We start from the raw sequence: 17,003 nt of genomic DNA, 5'->3' as shown, positions 1-17,003 counted from the left end.
GGCATACCACTCACAGTAATGAGTGACAACGGCCCATATTTTTACAGCCAAGAGTGGTCCGACTTTGCACGATCCTACCACTTCAGTCACATCACATCCAGTCCCTAGTACCCGCAATCAAACGGGAAGGCCGAAAAAGGGATCCATATTGTCAAGCGGTTGCTGTGCAAGGCTGCAGACTCAGCCTCGGACTTCAACCTGGCACTGTTGGCATACAGGGCAACCCCTCTGTCGACTGGTTTGTCTCCGGCGCAGCAGCTCATGAACCGCAACCTGAGGACGACTGTTCCAGCCATCCATGTTCCAGACCTTGACCGCCTCACGGTGCTGCAGAAAGTGCAGCGATCCAGGGACCAGCAGAAGATCACATATGATGCTCATGCCAAGGATCTACCTGCGCTGGCTCCAGACGATCTTGTTTGCATCCAGTTGCCTGAGGGAGGTTGGTCAGCCCCAGCTATTGTCGTCAGGCAGGCTGCCCCCAGGTCCATCGTTGTCCAAATGGCTGATGGCTCCATTCTACGGCACAACAAGTGGGCGCTATGAAAAGTTCCCTGCCCACTGCCTGGCCGCACTTCTCCGCATGTCATCATGCCTCATCCGGACATCTCACACCATGGGGCCACCGATCAGGCAGCGATCCCGCCTCACCATGAGGCCACCGACGCGGCAGCAATCCAGCCTGTCGAAGTGCCGGCATACCCCCCTCCACCTCTGAGGCGATCGACACAAATTCGTCCCCCGCCACAAAGATTGAATCTATAGACTTAAATATTGTAAATTTTGTTCAGTTTGCTCTGTATCTGCACGATAGACACCTTCCCATGTACATATGTTCATTAACTCACCACTTGTATATAATCATGCATGTATATATATCGCCACGTTCCAAACTTTACTTCAAAAGGGGGAGATGTCATAATATCCACTCATGTATATAATGAGATGCAGACAGGCAGTGATTGACACACAGACAATGAACACACACGACACATAACAACCAATCACCAGACTGGACACCACCACTATAAAGCACACAGGGCATTAAGACTCACCCTCTCTCTACAGGACACAGCTACTGAGATAGTAAGAGTGCACAAGCCAGTGAGCACTATCACCATGAGGTAGAGATTTAGTCTGGTCAAGCCAGTAGGAGGTTATCAGTTAGATTGATAGAGTGTCAACTCACAGGAGACTATGTACAGCAATCAGGAAGTTCAATAAAACAGTGTTGGACCATCTCCTGTGTCAGAAGCCTGTTTCTAGTTTCACTGCATCCAGTTGCAGTCAACGTTGAACCAACTTACTTAACACATCAACACACACGTCTCCCTCTCTCTCTGGTGCAGGGCGTCAACCTCGGCGCGCTGCCAGTGGGGAGCTGGAGCATTGGAACGAGATTGACTCTCAACGTTCATCCTGTTTTTTTCCCTGACTCTGGAATCTCCGCGCGATCGCGAGTCGTCCTTCCGGCGTCTCGAAACAGAGAATCCAGCTCCCTATGTCAAGCGAGTCGCTCAACTCAAACAGCATTGTCATTCTCAAAAGCTGACCCCATGTCCTTTGTCTTCAAGGATCTCCATCAGACGAAGGCGGACATCCAGGGTCACTGCCCCCCTCCCGAACTGTTTCTCTGAGCACCTTGGAGCAGAGCTCTGGGGAGGGCACCAACTTCTCAGCATAGCTTCCACCAGCACCATCCACCAGCGCAGAGATACTTGCCTTGGTGGCTCATGTTAGTGGATAGGTTTCTGGGGCACTCTCTGGTGAGCACCATACACCTGCTGTAGCACATCAGGTGGAGGCAGGAACTTCCAAGGAGGGGGGCAGTGGGAAGGCTGTGCGACCCCAGGGAACACAAAGCCAGATGGCGGGCCTTTTGAAAAGGTTATCCCATCACTGGTCCAGATGCAAATTCAGAGCCAGACTTTACAGGAGGGGCTTCCAGCAACTTTCCAGTGCTTGCAAGTCAAACTGGAGGAGTCTAATAGCCTTCAGGCACAGGAGATGGTGCCAGCATTGCGTGGTGCCCAGGCCAAAACTGCAAGGGTGGCATCCGCGGTGGAAAACCTGGGACCAGAAGTCCAAGTCATGTCGCTGTGATGTCCATTGCTGAGACACAGGATGGGAGGGCCCAGTCACACACGGACATGTCCCAGTTGCAGATGGACATTTCTGCAGCACTCCAGAGCTTGACCCAGTCACAAAGGGCCATGGCTGAGGGCATGAGAAAAACGCTGAGGGATATGTCCCAGGCACTGAGGTATAGGTTGCATTCACAGAGAGATGTCCGAGGCACTAATGGTTATGGCCCAGTCGCAGAGGGACATGTCCCAGTCACAGAGCAGCATGGCTGAGGGCAGCGGCAACATGACTCAGATTATAGTGGGCCTCCAGAACAGGCATCGCCAGATGATGTGAAGCCTCTTGAACTCTCTCCAGTTGTCCCTCCATCCCATGGACTAACCCTGGGGCCAGTGAGCACCCCAATGGAGGATGAAGCGCTGGAGCCCATCCTATGGCCTCCCACGAGGGAGACTCTGGAGGTTTCCAGCCTGCCTGATTCCTTCCCGCTCCTGACACCGGTGCATCTCCTGGGAGGCAGGCAGAACAGGATGACGTGACCACACCTTCAGGTCCAGGCCTTTCAGAGGATGACCGCCAAGGGCATTACAGGCCAAAGGGCCCAAAATGCATCAGACCGCTGTAAGGGATGGGTTAATTCTGTCCACTGTGAGGATACTTGGCAGCCTTCCAGTGCCAGGTGTTCAAACTCAGGCGTTCCCATACCAAGCTATGCTTATTTAATACTTTATTTATCCAGCTATTTGCAACATCTTGCTGACTTTCCCAGCTGCTTATCTCTCCGAGACTTTTCCACTGTATAACTGAGAGGCCCTCTGCTTGTTCGCTGGACTTCATCTTGGACCTGATTGACGACAGTTGCCAGGGGCCGAATCTCAAAGCTGCCAACGACACCGGCGTCCCGACGAGCTGATGAGCGAGAGATTCTTGTGTTGTATCCTTATCTTATATGATTCTAATATTCTATTCTTATTTGAATTATTCTCTGCTAATAAAGTAGAGTAGACAAACGTCTGTCGTTGTTCTCTCAATTACGTTGTGCCCGAATCACAAAGAGCCCTTGGAGTAATCCAAGACAATCGCCTGTACTTCTGATATGCAATCTGGCGAGACACTTAGAAGGAGCAGGAGGCCATGTAAGTGTAGAAAGATACACGGCTAATAAGTTGACATGGGTGCAGTCGCACATAATTAGTCAGGGAGAAGGGGACACTAAATATACACGATTGAAGATATTTGCACTCCAACCTGAGGTGGCTCTCGCACCAGCTGCTTTCCCACAGATGGGGGGTTTCTCTGGGTGGCGGGTCGCTGGGGTTGTTTTGGGGGGGGGGGGGGGCGGTGATGTTGTTCATCCACATCGGAACTCTTAACTTCCCACAGGCCCTCCAGCCTTACCCAGAAGTGACAGGCCATGAAAGCAGCAATCTGAGACGTCCTGGTAGAGCAGCATCGCCAGTCTAGTGAGCCCAAACTTCAGTCTCTATCCCTCATCTCCTCAAAATAATGCGGCACAGAAGTAAGTGCCCTCATTGCACACTCAGAAATGGGCCGGGCGCTCAGGGTTTTGTCATCAAGAAGACAGGAGTCAGACTTTCTCAGATATTGCAGGGCGCCAGAGCTAATCTAACAGCGAGTTGTCATCATCTTCCTGCCCACTGAAAGGACCTGCTGGAGGGGAGGAGGGGAAGGGGGTAAACGGTTGAAGTTAATGGGAGGATAAGGATAATGGGATGGTGAGAAAGGGTGATGGGAAGGTAGGGTTTGAGGACAAAGGGAGTGATGGGGATAGGGCTGTCAGACTATGGGCTTCCTAGCCCACAAATCTGGACTCAATGAGCTTTTCCCTGATACAACGACCCTGTAGGACGGTGCATCGCATCGAGCCTCCTCCGGGTCCTCCACTGGATGCTCAGAGGGCTCATGTTACTCCTCGTCCATCATGTTGCCCCACTGCTGTGCCATGTTATGCAGCAGGCAGCAGGCCAGCATAATCCGCCAGACCCTCTGGGGCTATACTAGAGTGGTCAAGATAGCGGAAACACATCTTGAGCAGGCCGATGCACCGTTCGATGATGCCCCTGGTTGCTGAGTGGGCTTCATTATAACGGTTCAGTCTGGGACCTCCGCACATGCATCATTAGCCATGGCCTCAGTGGGTAGGCCTTGTCACCCACTAGTCAACCCCTCATCCGAGGGAATGCCTCGAAGGCGTCGAGGAACTCTGAGTGCAGCAGGATGCATATGTCGTGCACGCTGCCTGGATAGCAGGCACATATGTGCATGATGCAGAGTTGGTGATCACATACCAATTGCACATTCAAGGAGTGGAACCCCATCCTGTTAATAAGGGCACCCCCTGTCGAGCCGGTGCTCTGAGGGCGACATGGGTGTCATCGATAGCCCTCCCAGACCTGGCGCTGGTAGCAATGGCAGAAATACCTGCAGCCCGGAAATCCTGGTGGGCCTGGTACAGATGAAAGGTGATGTAGCCCAATGCCCGTCGCATAGGGAATCTGTGACATTATGGGTATACCTGTGCGCGGATGTTTGGTAAATCCCACACAGGTCCCCACACGAGCACTGAAAAGAACCAGAGGCATAACGGTTGAGGGCAGCCATAGCTTAACGGCCCCCAGGAGCGGGTGCCCTCCTCCTCCTCTTGGTACCAGGTCAGCCATCACCTGACACAGGTGCCACATGGTCTCCTTGTGTAGGCAGCGTCTTCATCGGCACATGGTGTCTGGACCAACGCCTCCAATAGACACAAGGCCTATTGTAGCTTATGGACCCTTCCAGGATCTCGACTGGACATGGCAGCCCTGTGCCCTCTTGCGGCAGCTGGCTGTGTGGTGGAGATGTTAATACTGTGCAGGCAAGCGGCTCTATGTTAAGAAGCTGAAGTGAAGCCACAGCCTAACGATGATAATTATTGAGGGATGTGTACCTTTGCTGGGAGCTTTGCAGCAATGAAATATGGAGCCAATGTTTAACACAGAGATTGTGGCTGCCATCCATCAACCACGCCACGTCTAACTCGGGACATGACAAGGCTGGTAAATCTCACGAGAAGCCTCGGGCGAGATTTACCGGCCTCACTATGCCTCGTGAGATCCAACGAGATCTGAGGCGTTGCGATCTGGATCCTGTCCATTCAGGGCGGAACCCAGATTTGCATATTCAACTGAGCAATGAGCCTCACTTGAATATGTCTACAATGGATCTACCCGGTGTCCGGGACCTCACGGCTTTCCCCAGGTGATCGGGGGCACCTGGGTGGTCTGGTTCTGGGCAGGGTTCCCTGGCACCCCGATGCCACCCATGCACTGTCGCACTGCCAGTGCTATCTGGATGCCACCTTGACACTTCCAGGGTGTCAGGCTGGCAGTGCTACCTGGCACCCTGGCAGTGCCACCTGGGTGCCACCCTGATGCTTCCAGGGTGTCAGTCTGGCAGTGCTACCTGGCACCCTGGCAGTGCCACCCTGACACTTCCAGGGTGTCAGGCTGGCAGTGCCTTGGTGCCCGGGTGGCATCTTGTTCATGTGGGGGATCGGGCCCAAGGATGCCCTGTCCTTTTGAGGTGAGGTGGGAGGGGTTTGATGATCCTCATTGGTGAGTTGGGGCATGGAGGGGTCTGGAGGTCATGGTGGGTCCGCGCCCCAATCTCTTCCTGCAGTGGCAAGGGGAGCTCGTTGGCGCAGGGAATGAACTAAGTGTGGCCTTAGCAGGGTGTTCCCCTCCAAAGCCCTGAAATGAAGCAGAATCCCATTTAATAACAAGGTTATTTCCTGCCCAATCAGGGCTGGGAAACACCCGACTGAACGCGCTCAACGGAACTCTTTCATTTCTGTTAAATTGTGCCCGTGTCAGAAATCAGTTGCGGTCTCTTGGGGATGTCTGGGGTTCATAAACGAATACCGTGTGGTACAAATGGGACTTCGTTAACCTGTGGGGCTGCCAGAAATTGCCTGAGCCTTAAGAGAGCGTTAGCTGATTGTCTCAACAATGAAGCCTTTACTTTGCCAGGGGCTGTGTACCAAAGAGGGGTTTTGCAGCTACTGGTGCATCTGGTACTTGTATGAACTAAACTCTGTTCATCCCATTTCATCTCCTGTGGAGCTGGACATCTAAAGAGTCCAATGAGGTGTCCCAGCACCGGTGCCGGTCCTGAGATTAAGCATAGCCATGCCCATCTCTGCGATCAGAGTGCTGAGATAATGATGAGGGTTTACAGATGGGTGGGCAATTGGAAATTTACATGACCAGGAGACCTGAATGAAACTGCCAGCAATGAACAGTATTATTGGTCAGGTCCCTGAAAGTATCATCTTAGGAGTGAGTTCCTAGTCTTGCACAGCACCATGAAGAGGTTCAGCCACAGCACCCCCACTCCAGGGGGGGACCTGAAAGTTTAACCCCTTGCTACAGCACCCCATTCCGAGGGGGGGTGCAGTTGAACCCCTTGCCACCAATGTGAGCCCCATTAGCCCCAAATCACCAACCAAACCCCCCTCTGCAAGCCAGAATTAATTTTGAAAGGGGCGCCTACCTCCTTGCTTCCCCCAGAGTCCATGGCACCAGGAAGTGCATTTTTGAGGACTTGTACCAAATTATGCTTGTGTGACTCCCAACTTGGATTGGGAGGCAGTTGAGTCAGGCTTCCAAAGCAATTGTTGCAGTCAAATTAACTTTGCATTTTACCGCCGGGGCAGGAAGCCTGTTGGGTCCAGCAGGGTGGACAAGGAGACTTGCAATGGGTCTGACGCCCGGCGTGAATCCCGTTTTTTGCATGACGCCCGATTCAATGGACCATCACAAATCCTGCTGCTAACTAGCAGATGCAGAGAATCCCAGCCATTGTGGCCGGGATTCTCTGAACCTGAGGCTAAGTGTTGACATCGACAGAAATGCCGTCGCGTTTCTCGACAGCGTCAACTGTTGCTCGTTTTAGCCTTAGTTTAATTCCTCTTGTTCTATCACCTTTGCTCTTGAGTCGCCAGGTATCTTTCTGATACCGCCACATGGTTCAAGTCCGAGTAATGATCAATAATTCAACACACCGCTTAGTAAGAGTTAAATCAACGCACATTTATTATATACAATAATCAATACTTATATATTAATTCTACTTCTAAGCTACTTCCTACAACTAACAGGCCAATACTTAACTTTGAAAATGGCCCACCAGGTCAGGGATATGAATGGCCTTTCGTATGGGTTCTGAGCCTGTGGGATTCAAAGCTGGTACAGGTCGATAGCCAGGAGTGCCTATCTCGTAGCGAGCGTTGGAGTAAGATTTACGATTCTAGCGGCTGTTGTAGAAGGTCAGCAGAAGGGTCTTGAAGAGTGCTGAGAGGAGAAGAAGGGTCGATTTGAACTTGGACTCTATTCTTATAGTCCCCAGGGGCTTCCCGCCTTTCGGGGCGGACTCTGTACCTGGTTCCAAGTGATTGGACTTCGTCCCAACCACTTGGTTCGATATTCTCCAACGCTGGAGCGATTCCTTGATCGATGGGTGGTTTTGGGGTGGTCGTTCACCTCTCTTTGTGTAGGCTCCTGCTGGCGCCGAAAGGTCTGGGTTGGCTTTGTGTGTCTATTTTGTTGCACATCGTTCCCGGGGATTGCTAATTTATATTCAGATGGCTGGTGTGTTGTTATGTTGATGGCTGCAGGTATCGATTCTGTCTGGCCTCCCCAGAGGCGAATATACAGTTTTGCCTGCAGCTGCCTGTTTGAGTCCTGTTGGCTGATTTTCCCATCAGCCTCTTCCATTTGCCATTTTAAATCGGGGTTTGGCCATTCTAAATCGGGAGTTAGCCATTTTTACTGGCTACATTCCCTCCTTGTGATCCTAACGCGAAGCGTGAAGGATCACATAATTATGTTACTTTCCATTCCCTGATCTGGGGGGGACACTTCCTTCATGGCCTCTGCACTGACCATAGCTATGCACAAAAAATTTTAACTAACAATTCTAAGGGCGCTATGTCAGACAGGGACATGCATTACAAAACAACAAACTTGGAACCTCTAACTTATCCTTAATATACTGCACTTGCTTAAACATTCCATTATCCTACCTTCCTCAATCATACAACAAAATCATAGCATTTCATACAGTCTTTCCTGGCTTGGCAGTCAAGCTCAGGATCATACAATTTTTGCTCATGAAAAAGTTCTTTACATCTCTTTATTTACAACAACAATAAACGCAAGTGAATGCACTTTATTATTTTATTATCGATCGCTGGGGTCGGGGGTCTGGTCGTAACCGAACATAGGGGATCTGATCCTATATACCGGGGTTCGAGCGCGGTAGGCTCTCCTTCTCCATTTTTGTGGACGCATCGTCTGCTCTACACAGCAGAGTATCGCCAACGCTAATAGTGTTTCGATCACATAGGACAGGGAGATGTAGTGTCGCTGGTGACTGGGCTCTGGGTACTGCGGGGCAGTGAAACATTAACGGCTGGGGGGGTTTGAAGTCATGGGGTTGCGGTCACGCGCAACCAAATGTCTAATAACAGTATGTTGATCCATATGAAGGAAGTCCTCATGGCTGTTCTCTTCCCTTTTCTTTCTTTGTTTTCTCCGGTCCTGGAGCTTCTGGAGTTCTGTAGAAACAAGCATAGTGTCTGTAACTATCTTTGTTTAATATCTGGTATGCTAGTGAGTCTGTCCTTTGGTGCCAATTATTCCCTTTATAATTGGTCACTATGTGTGACTCCCTCATTTAAAAAAAAATGTTAGGCCACGGTACACTTCCCAATAATGAACCAGTGCTGATTTAACATCCAAATGTTCCAGGATGTAAATAAGAGATGGCCGGCAACCTAAAGGTTACCTAAACAAACAAAACTTTTTGAACTGAAAAATGCCAAATGAGGTGCGTATGGGCCGCGATGGGTAAGATTTGGATGGAGTCCCCGGGTAGGACGGCTATCAATGCCGAATCTCTCCTACCCAAGCGTAGTTGACCAGTGGGGGGTTCCCAGGCAGGGCGGGTCTCAAGCCGTTTCTCCACTGCCTGAGCAACCGACAAGAACAGGCAAAAATGTAGTCATCGTGGTGGGGCTGCCATAATGGTTCTATCCTTCGAACCAGAAGGGCAGTTACGATCGGGCGTCTGGTACCCGAACAAGTGTCAGCCGAAAAGCTAGTTCCTCTGAACAAGTGTCTGGCAACGGTGGGTGTTTGTGGGCAAGTGCTCAGAGGTTTCAGGTATGGTTAGTCTCTGAAGGCAAGTCCTCAGAGGTATCAGCCGAATAGGCGTGTGGCAGTGAGAAAAATTCTCCTGTCGGACATACAACATGTAGCAAACTTACAAACAACATAAAACATTCTGCAGGTTCCATCAGAATACGGGACATCGTAAATCACATTTGGGCTGGGGTGTAACTAGCATATGGAGGGAGTGCAGCGTGACCGAAGAAGAAAGGAAGGAGGAGTGAAACAAACATGAAGTGACCTTGCTGAGGTAACGCTGCCATGAGAATTGGTGGGTAAGCGCTCACAGTTTGCAAGGGGCAGCTGGGACCTTGTAGCTGCTGTGGGTGGTGTTCTCTTTCATATCTGGGGGCTAGTCTAGCTGGTGGGGATCTCCTGCAATCTCGGGCGAAGTGTCCTGGCTGCCCACAGTTGTAACGTGACCCCTGGGGCACATAAGGTGGAGCAGGCTCTCTAGTGCATTGTTCCCTTGGGTATGGTTCCCTGGGTGGGGGGTCGGGGCTGTTGCTTCCTTTGTTTACCCATGCGGGGTTCTGGTGCGTTTTAACTGGATGCATGTCTGCCTGCTCTTCCTCAGGTTCCCTAACTGCAGGTTTCTCTGCATCTGCCTGCTGTTCTTCGGGATTTTTAACTGTGGATTTGCTTTGTACAGACTGCTCCCAGGTGCGGGACAATCTTTTAAAAACCCATTTCCCATTGTGGGCTTCCTCTGAGGGGTCATAATTCGTACAGGCTTTTTGTCCTGCCTCTGTGGCATGGGAGATAAGGGTGCGGGTCCATTTGGCCATACCGTCTTGGGACAAATGGGCGCGTTCTAAATTACCGAAAACTGCTGTGAAATGAACCCACAGGCGTCCAGCAAACGCTGTGGGGTGTTCTGTCTTTTCCTGCCTGCACTTATTGAGGCCATCTACAGGGTCACCCCGGTTATACCCAATCGCATCCAGGATCGCGGTATGCATTTCTGCAAGGGTGCCTCCTCCTACATTCTGTGGGTCGGGAAGGGCTGCTGCTACCGACGGATCTAAACTTAAAACTGTGAGCTTTACATGCTCTCGCTCATCCAGGCCGTACATGTGCGCCTGATGTCTAACTGTGGCAAAGAAATGGTGGGGGTCTGCGGCGGGGAGGAACGGTGTGATCTTCTCGCACGCGTCCCATAATTGGGTCACTGTTAAGGGGGTGGAATATAGAAATTCCGCATCGTCCAATGTGGCTGTGCGGTGGGTGGTTACAGGGTTCATTGGAGCGTGAACCATCTGCTGTGTGGGGGGTTGGGATGCTTTTCTCTTTTGGGGCTTTCCCTGTGCACATGTTCCCTGAACATATCTCTGCGCTGTTTTGTTTAACTCTTCCCAATCAGGGAATCCTGATCTAACTTTTCCCCAAAGGTTTCCTGAAAACCTTTTTGAACAGAAATCAGTGATTGCAGCTCTGCAATCTGTTTCCGGCACTTTGCGTGATCTAAGGTGCTTTGTCTTTGTTCTGTGGTGGCAGCATGGAGTGCTCTTAATGCTGACTTGAGATCACTACACTGTTTCTGTAATGTCTCTACCTGTTTTTCTGTCTCTTCTCTTACCAGGACTGCACGTTGCGTGTCCTGATAGGCCTTTTCATATTGCGACTGGAAACTGCTTAAATGCGCCAGACAAGACTGGTGAGCCCGTTTGGCGTCACCCACCTCTCCATCTTTTGCTGCCAATTTCCTCCTCAATTCCATATTCTCTCTTTCAACTTCACTTACATCGACCTTACTCTTCCGATGTATGCCCTCAACTTCTTTGCGGAGCGTCTTAACGACCACCTCTGTGCCTTGCAATTGTGCCAAACAGGACACGATTGCCATCAGCTTGCGAGCTTTTGCTAAGCTCTTTTTATGGATCTCGCTCAAGCTCTCCCACCATGTATGTCCTATACTCCCGGGACCTGATTCCTCGTTATCACAGAAATCATTCCACAGGGGCCATCCTTTCCCCTTGAGATATTTCCGGATTTCCTCCTCCCCAATGGGACACTGTCCCACTCTACTGCTGCTGGTCGCTGCGACCACAAATTCCTCAGGGTTCATGAGGCGCTGCATTGCCTGCATGGCCATCTTTCCTATCCGACTGCTTCTTCTAAATTTGGAACAGGGGGCTAAGGCGGTGTTGTAGATATGGGTACGGCTTGTGCTACTTTCCGAAAATACAGACTTCCGACAGTTTTATCAGTTTTACCTTATAGCCCTGTTAGTTACGCATGCATACACACACTTCCGAATTATGGGTATTGATCAGAACCGCTTGGACATTTGTGGTTTTCTGTTTCCAATTGGTTTTCTAATTCAAATTTCTTGGGTTCTCCCGGAGTGGTTTTCCACTTCTAGATCGGGTCCCGTCAGGATGTTGCCAAAATGTTGCTCGTTTTAGCCTTAGTTTAATTCCTCTTGTTCTATCACCTTTGCTCTTGAGTCGCCAGGTAGCTTTCCGATACCGCCACGTGGGTTCAAGTCCGAGTAATGATCAATAATCCAACACACCGCTTAGTAAGAGTTAAATCAACGCACATTTATTATATACAGTAATCAATACTTATACATTAATTCTACTTCTAAGCTACTTCCTACAACTAACAGGCCAATATTTAACTTTGGAAATGGCGCACCAGGTCAGGGAAACGAGTGGCCTTTCGTATGGGTTCTGAGCCTGTGGGATTCAAAGCGGGTACAGGCCGATAGCCAGGAGTGCCTATCTCGTAGCGAGCGTTGGAGTAAGATTTACGATTCTAGCGGCTGTTATAGAAGGTCAGCAGAAGGGTCTCGAAGGGTGCTGAGAGGAGAAGAAGGGTTGATTTGAACTTGGACTCTATTCTTATAGTCCCCAGGGGCTTCCCGCCTTTCAGGGCGGACCCTGTACCTGGTTCCAAGTGATTGGACTTCATCCCAATCACTTGGTTCGATATTCTCCAATGCTGGAGCGATTCCTTGATCGATGGGCGGATTTGGGGTGGTCGTTCACCTCTCTTTGTGTAGGCTCCTGCTGGCGCCGAAAGGTCTGGGTTGGCTTTGTGTGTCTAATTTGTTGCACATCGTTCCCGGGGATTGCTAATTTATATTCAGATGGCTGGTGTGTTGTTATGTTGATGGCTGCAAGTATCGATTCTGTCTGGCCTCCCCAGAGGCGAATACACAGTTTTGCCTGCAGCTGCCTGTTTGAGTCCTGTTGGCTGATTTTCCCATCAGCCTCTTCCGTTTGCCATTTTAAATCGGGGTTTGGGAATTCTAAATTGGGAGTTAGCCATTTTAACTGGCTACACAACACGGCCCCAGGGTCAGCAATTCTGGCCCCTACAGGGGGCCAGCACGGCGCTGGAGCGGTTCACTCCACTCCAGCTGCTGATCCGGCCGTGGAATGATCGCCGGGGGATGTGCGCATGCGCAGTGGGTCCGGCGCAAACCCGCGCATGGGCAGTCCCACCGGCGCGATTTCCGCGCATGTGCGATGTCTCCCTTGTCCACGCCGGCCCTGACCCAACATGGCGCAGGAGTACAGGTGCCGGCACGGAAGAAAGGAGGCCGGGAGACAGAGAGGCCGGCCCGCTGATCGGTGACTCCTGATCGCGGGCCAGGCCACATCAGAACACCCCCCCCCCCCCCGGGGTCAGCCCCCCCCCTCCCTCCCCACAGGCCGCCACCCGACCCTTCAACACTGTGTTCCCACCGGCTGAGAGCAGGTGTGGACGGCGCCAGCGGGACTCGGCGTTTCCACCACGGCCGCTCGGCCCATCCTGGCCAGAGACCGGCACTGCGCCAACCACGCCGGCGTCAATGGCGCCGCTTGAGCACAGGGCTAAATAGTTGGCTTTTAAAGCAGACCATGGCTGCCAGCAGTGCGGGTTCCATTCCTCTACCAGCCTCCCCGAACAGGCGCCGGAATGTGGCGACTATGGGCTTTTCACAGTAACTTCATTTGAAGCCGACTTGTGACCGTAAGCGATTTACATTTCATTTCATTTCACCGCTCTGCGGAGAATCACGTGCCGGCGTTGGGGCGGCATGGCGCGATTCGCGCCGGTCGCGGGGATTCTCTGGCCCGGCCCCGGGCTGAGGGAATCCTGCCCCGTGTTTCTATAATAATGACTGCACTTCAAAAGTACATCCTTGGCTGCATAGTGCCTTGGGATGTTGTTTCTTCGTCGTATTCCTATTTGCCGATTGCCTGTTCTGGGCAAATGAGCCTTGGCACTGAAATCCACCACAGACATGAATACATCACAGCACAACAGTGCAGCTTGTAAAGTGTGCGTCAGATTTCCACAGTTTATTGTTATGTGATACAGTGCAATGTTCCGACTTCATATCATCACTTCACACTTTTCTTCACATCAATCTGCCCTCTGTCTGCCCATTTTACCAGTCTGTCTTTATCCTGAAATCCATTATTATTCCTTTCATTCTTTGCTGTATTTCCAAGTTTTCTGCGATCTGCAAACTTTGAATTATGTTCTGTCAGTTCAAGACGATTCTCCGATCCCCCACCGGGTCGGAAAATCGCCGGGGTGCGGCTTGAATCCCGCCCCCGCCGTGTCCCGAATTCTCCACCACCGGATATTCGGCAGGGGCGGGAATCGCGCCGCGCCGGTCGGCGGAAATCCCCCGGCGATTCTCTGGTCCGCGATGGGCCGAAGTCCCGCCGCTGTCAACCCACGCCAGCCGGCGTGGATTGAACCACCTTTTGAATGGCGGGACAAGGCGGCGGGGCGGGCTCCGGGGTCCTGGGGGGTGCGGGGCGATCTGGCCCCGGGGGGTGCACCCACGGTGGCCCGGCCCTTGATCGGGGCCCACCGATCCGCGGGCGGGCCTGTGCCATGGGGGCGCTCTTTTCCTCCCGCCTTCGCCATGGTCTCCACGATGGCGGAGGCGGAAGAGTCCCCCTCCACTGCGCATGCGCGGGGATGCCGTGAGCGGCCGCTGACGCTCCCGCGCATGCGCCACACGGTAAAGTCATTTCCGCGCCAGCTGGCGGGGCATCAAAGGCCTTTCCCGCCAGGTGAGGGCTCGGCCCCCAAGATGCGGAGAATTCCGCACCTTTGGGGCGGCGCGATGCCGGACTGATTCGCGCCGTTTTTGGCGCCGGTCGGCGGACATCGTGCCGATTGCGGAGAATCCCGCCCCTGATCATTCATCATCAAAAAAATGTGATCCTGTGTTTCCTGTCCCTGAGCAAATGCATCCACTCTGCCACTTAATCCCAGGCGCTTCAAATATGCTAAAAATTCTATCATATTTACAACCACTTTTTGAAGGTCCAGGCACAGAACATTAGCCGTACAACACTGGTCGACCTGTTCTGTTCATCAAACAACCCTGCCAGGATAAATAAATTTGCCTTTCAAAGGATTTGTGCTGACTTTCATTTAATCGTACTACTTCTGGAGATGCCAATTAATTTTGTCCCAGGTTACTGTTTCCAAAACCTTTCCCGCCACCAACATTAGGTTTACTCACCTGTAGCTGGGTTTATGTCTGGAACATAAGAAATAAGGGTGGGAGTGGCTCATTCAGCCCTTTGAACCGGCCTCGTCATTCAATAAGATCATGACTGATCTTAGAAATTGTTGTTGAAACACACTTCCAACTTGGAATATTGCGCACAATTCTGGTTGCCACGCTACCAGAAGGATGTGGAAGCTTTGAAGAGGTGCAGAGGAGGTTTACCAGGATGTTGCCTGGTCTGGAGGGTGTTAGCTATGTGGAGAGGCTGAATAGATTTGGTCTGTTTTTGTTAGAAAGATGGAGGTTGAGGGGTGACCTGATAAAGGTCTACAAGGTTATGAGGAGCATAGATAGAGTGGATGGGCAGGCACTCTTTCCCAAGGTGGAGGGGTCAGTCACCAGGGGGCATAGGTTTAAGGTCCGTAGGGCAAAGTTTAGAGGAGACGTGCGAGGCAGTTTTTTTACGCAGAGCGTGGTGAGTAGATACATTAATGGTGTTCAAAAGGCATCTTGACAAACACATGGGTATAGTGGATGGGTATACAGCACAAGAGAGAGCTAAGAGTTTTGGCAGGGGTTGGTATCATGGCCGGTGCAGGCTTGGAGGGCCGAATGGCCTGTTCCTGTGCTGTATTGTTCTTTGTTCTTTCCATCTTCCAAATCCCTTAATTCCCCTCATACCCAAAAATCTATAAATCTCTGTCATGAATATACTCAACACCCCTCGAGGGTAGAACACTTTGTTTGGGGGAAACATGTACTTTATTCGTAAAATACCTGAAAGAACATTATAAACATTTCAAAGTGGCCATCACACAAAGTGCAATAGAACATAGAAGACAGAACATAGAAAAATACAGCACAGAACAGGCCCTTTGGCCCACGATGTTGTGCCGAACCTTTGTCCTAGATTAAGAACAAATTAATCTACACCCCCTCATTCTACCGTAATCCATGTACCTATCCAAAAGCCTCTTGAAGGTCCCTAATGTTTCCGACTCAACTACTTCCACAGGCAGTGCATTCCATGCCCCCACTACTCTCTGTCATTCTCATATTTCTCACATATGTGTAAAAGGCCTTGGGGTTTTCCTTGATCCTACCCGCCAAAGAATTTCATGCCCTCTCTTAGCTCTCCTAATCCCTTTCTTCAGTTCCCTCCGGGCTGTCTTGTATCCCTCCAGCGCCCTGTCTGAATCTTGTTTCCACAGCTTTACATAAGTAACCTTCTTTCTCTTAACAAGACATTCAACCTCTCTTGTCAACCATGGTTCCCTCACTCGACCATCTCTTCCCTGCCTGACAGGGACATACATATCAAGGACACGTAGTGTCTGTTCCTTGAACAAGCTCCACATTTCAATTGTGTCCTTCCCTGACAGCCTATGTTCCCAACAAATGCATTTCAGTTCTTGTCTGACAGCATCGTATTTACCCTTCCCCAAATGTAAACCTTGCCCTGTTGCACGCACTTATCCCTCTCCATTACTAAAGTAAAAGTCACAGAATTGTGGTCACTATTTCCAAAATGCTCCCCCACTAACAAATCTATCACTTGCCCTGGTTCATTACCAAGTAACAAATCCAATATGGCCTCCCATCTGGCCGGACAACCTAATACTGTGTTAGAAAAGCTTCCTGGACACACTGCGCAAACACCACCCCATCCACACTATTTGATCTAAAGAGTTTCCACTCAATATTTGGGAAGTTGAAGTCACCCATGACTACTACCCTGTGACTTCTGCATCTTTCCAAAATCTGTTTCCCAATCTGGTCCTCCACATCTCTGCTGCTATTGGGGGGCCGATAGAAAACTCCCAACAAGGTGACTGCTCCTTTCCTATTTCTGACTTCAACCCATCCTACCTCAGTAGGCAGATCCCCCTCGAACTGCCTTTCTGCAGCTGTTATACTATCTCTAATTAACAATGCCACACCCCACCTCTTTTACCACCCTCCCTAATCTTATTGAAACATCTATAACCAGGAACCTCCAACAACCATTTCTGCCCCTCTTCTATGCAAGTTTCCGTGATGGCCACCACATCGTAGTCCCAAGTACCGATCCATGCCTTAAGTTCACCCACCTTATTCCTGATGCTTCTTGTGTTGAAGTATACACATTTCAACCCATCTCCGTGCCTGCAAGTGCTCTCCTTAGTCAGTGTTCCCTTCCCCACTACCTCACTACATGCTTTTGCATCCTGAACATC

This window comes from Scyliorhinus torazame, chromosome 12 (assembly GCF_047496885.1).
Source record: "Scyliorhinus torazame isolate Kashiwa2021f chromosome 12, sScyTor2.1, whole genome shotgun sequence".
NCBI lineage: Eukaryota > Metazoa > Chordata > Chondrichthyes > Carcharhiniformes > Scyliorhinidae > Scyliorhinus > Scyliorhinus torazame.
The sequence above is the reverse complement of the archived record's forward strand: the minus strand, read 5'-3'. Positions refer to the sequence as shown.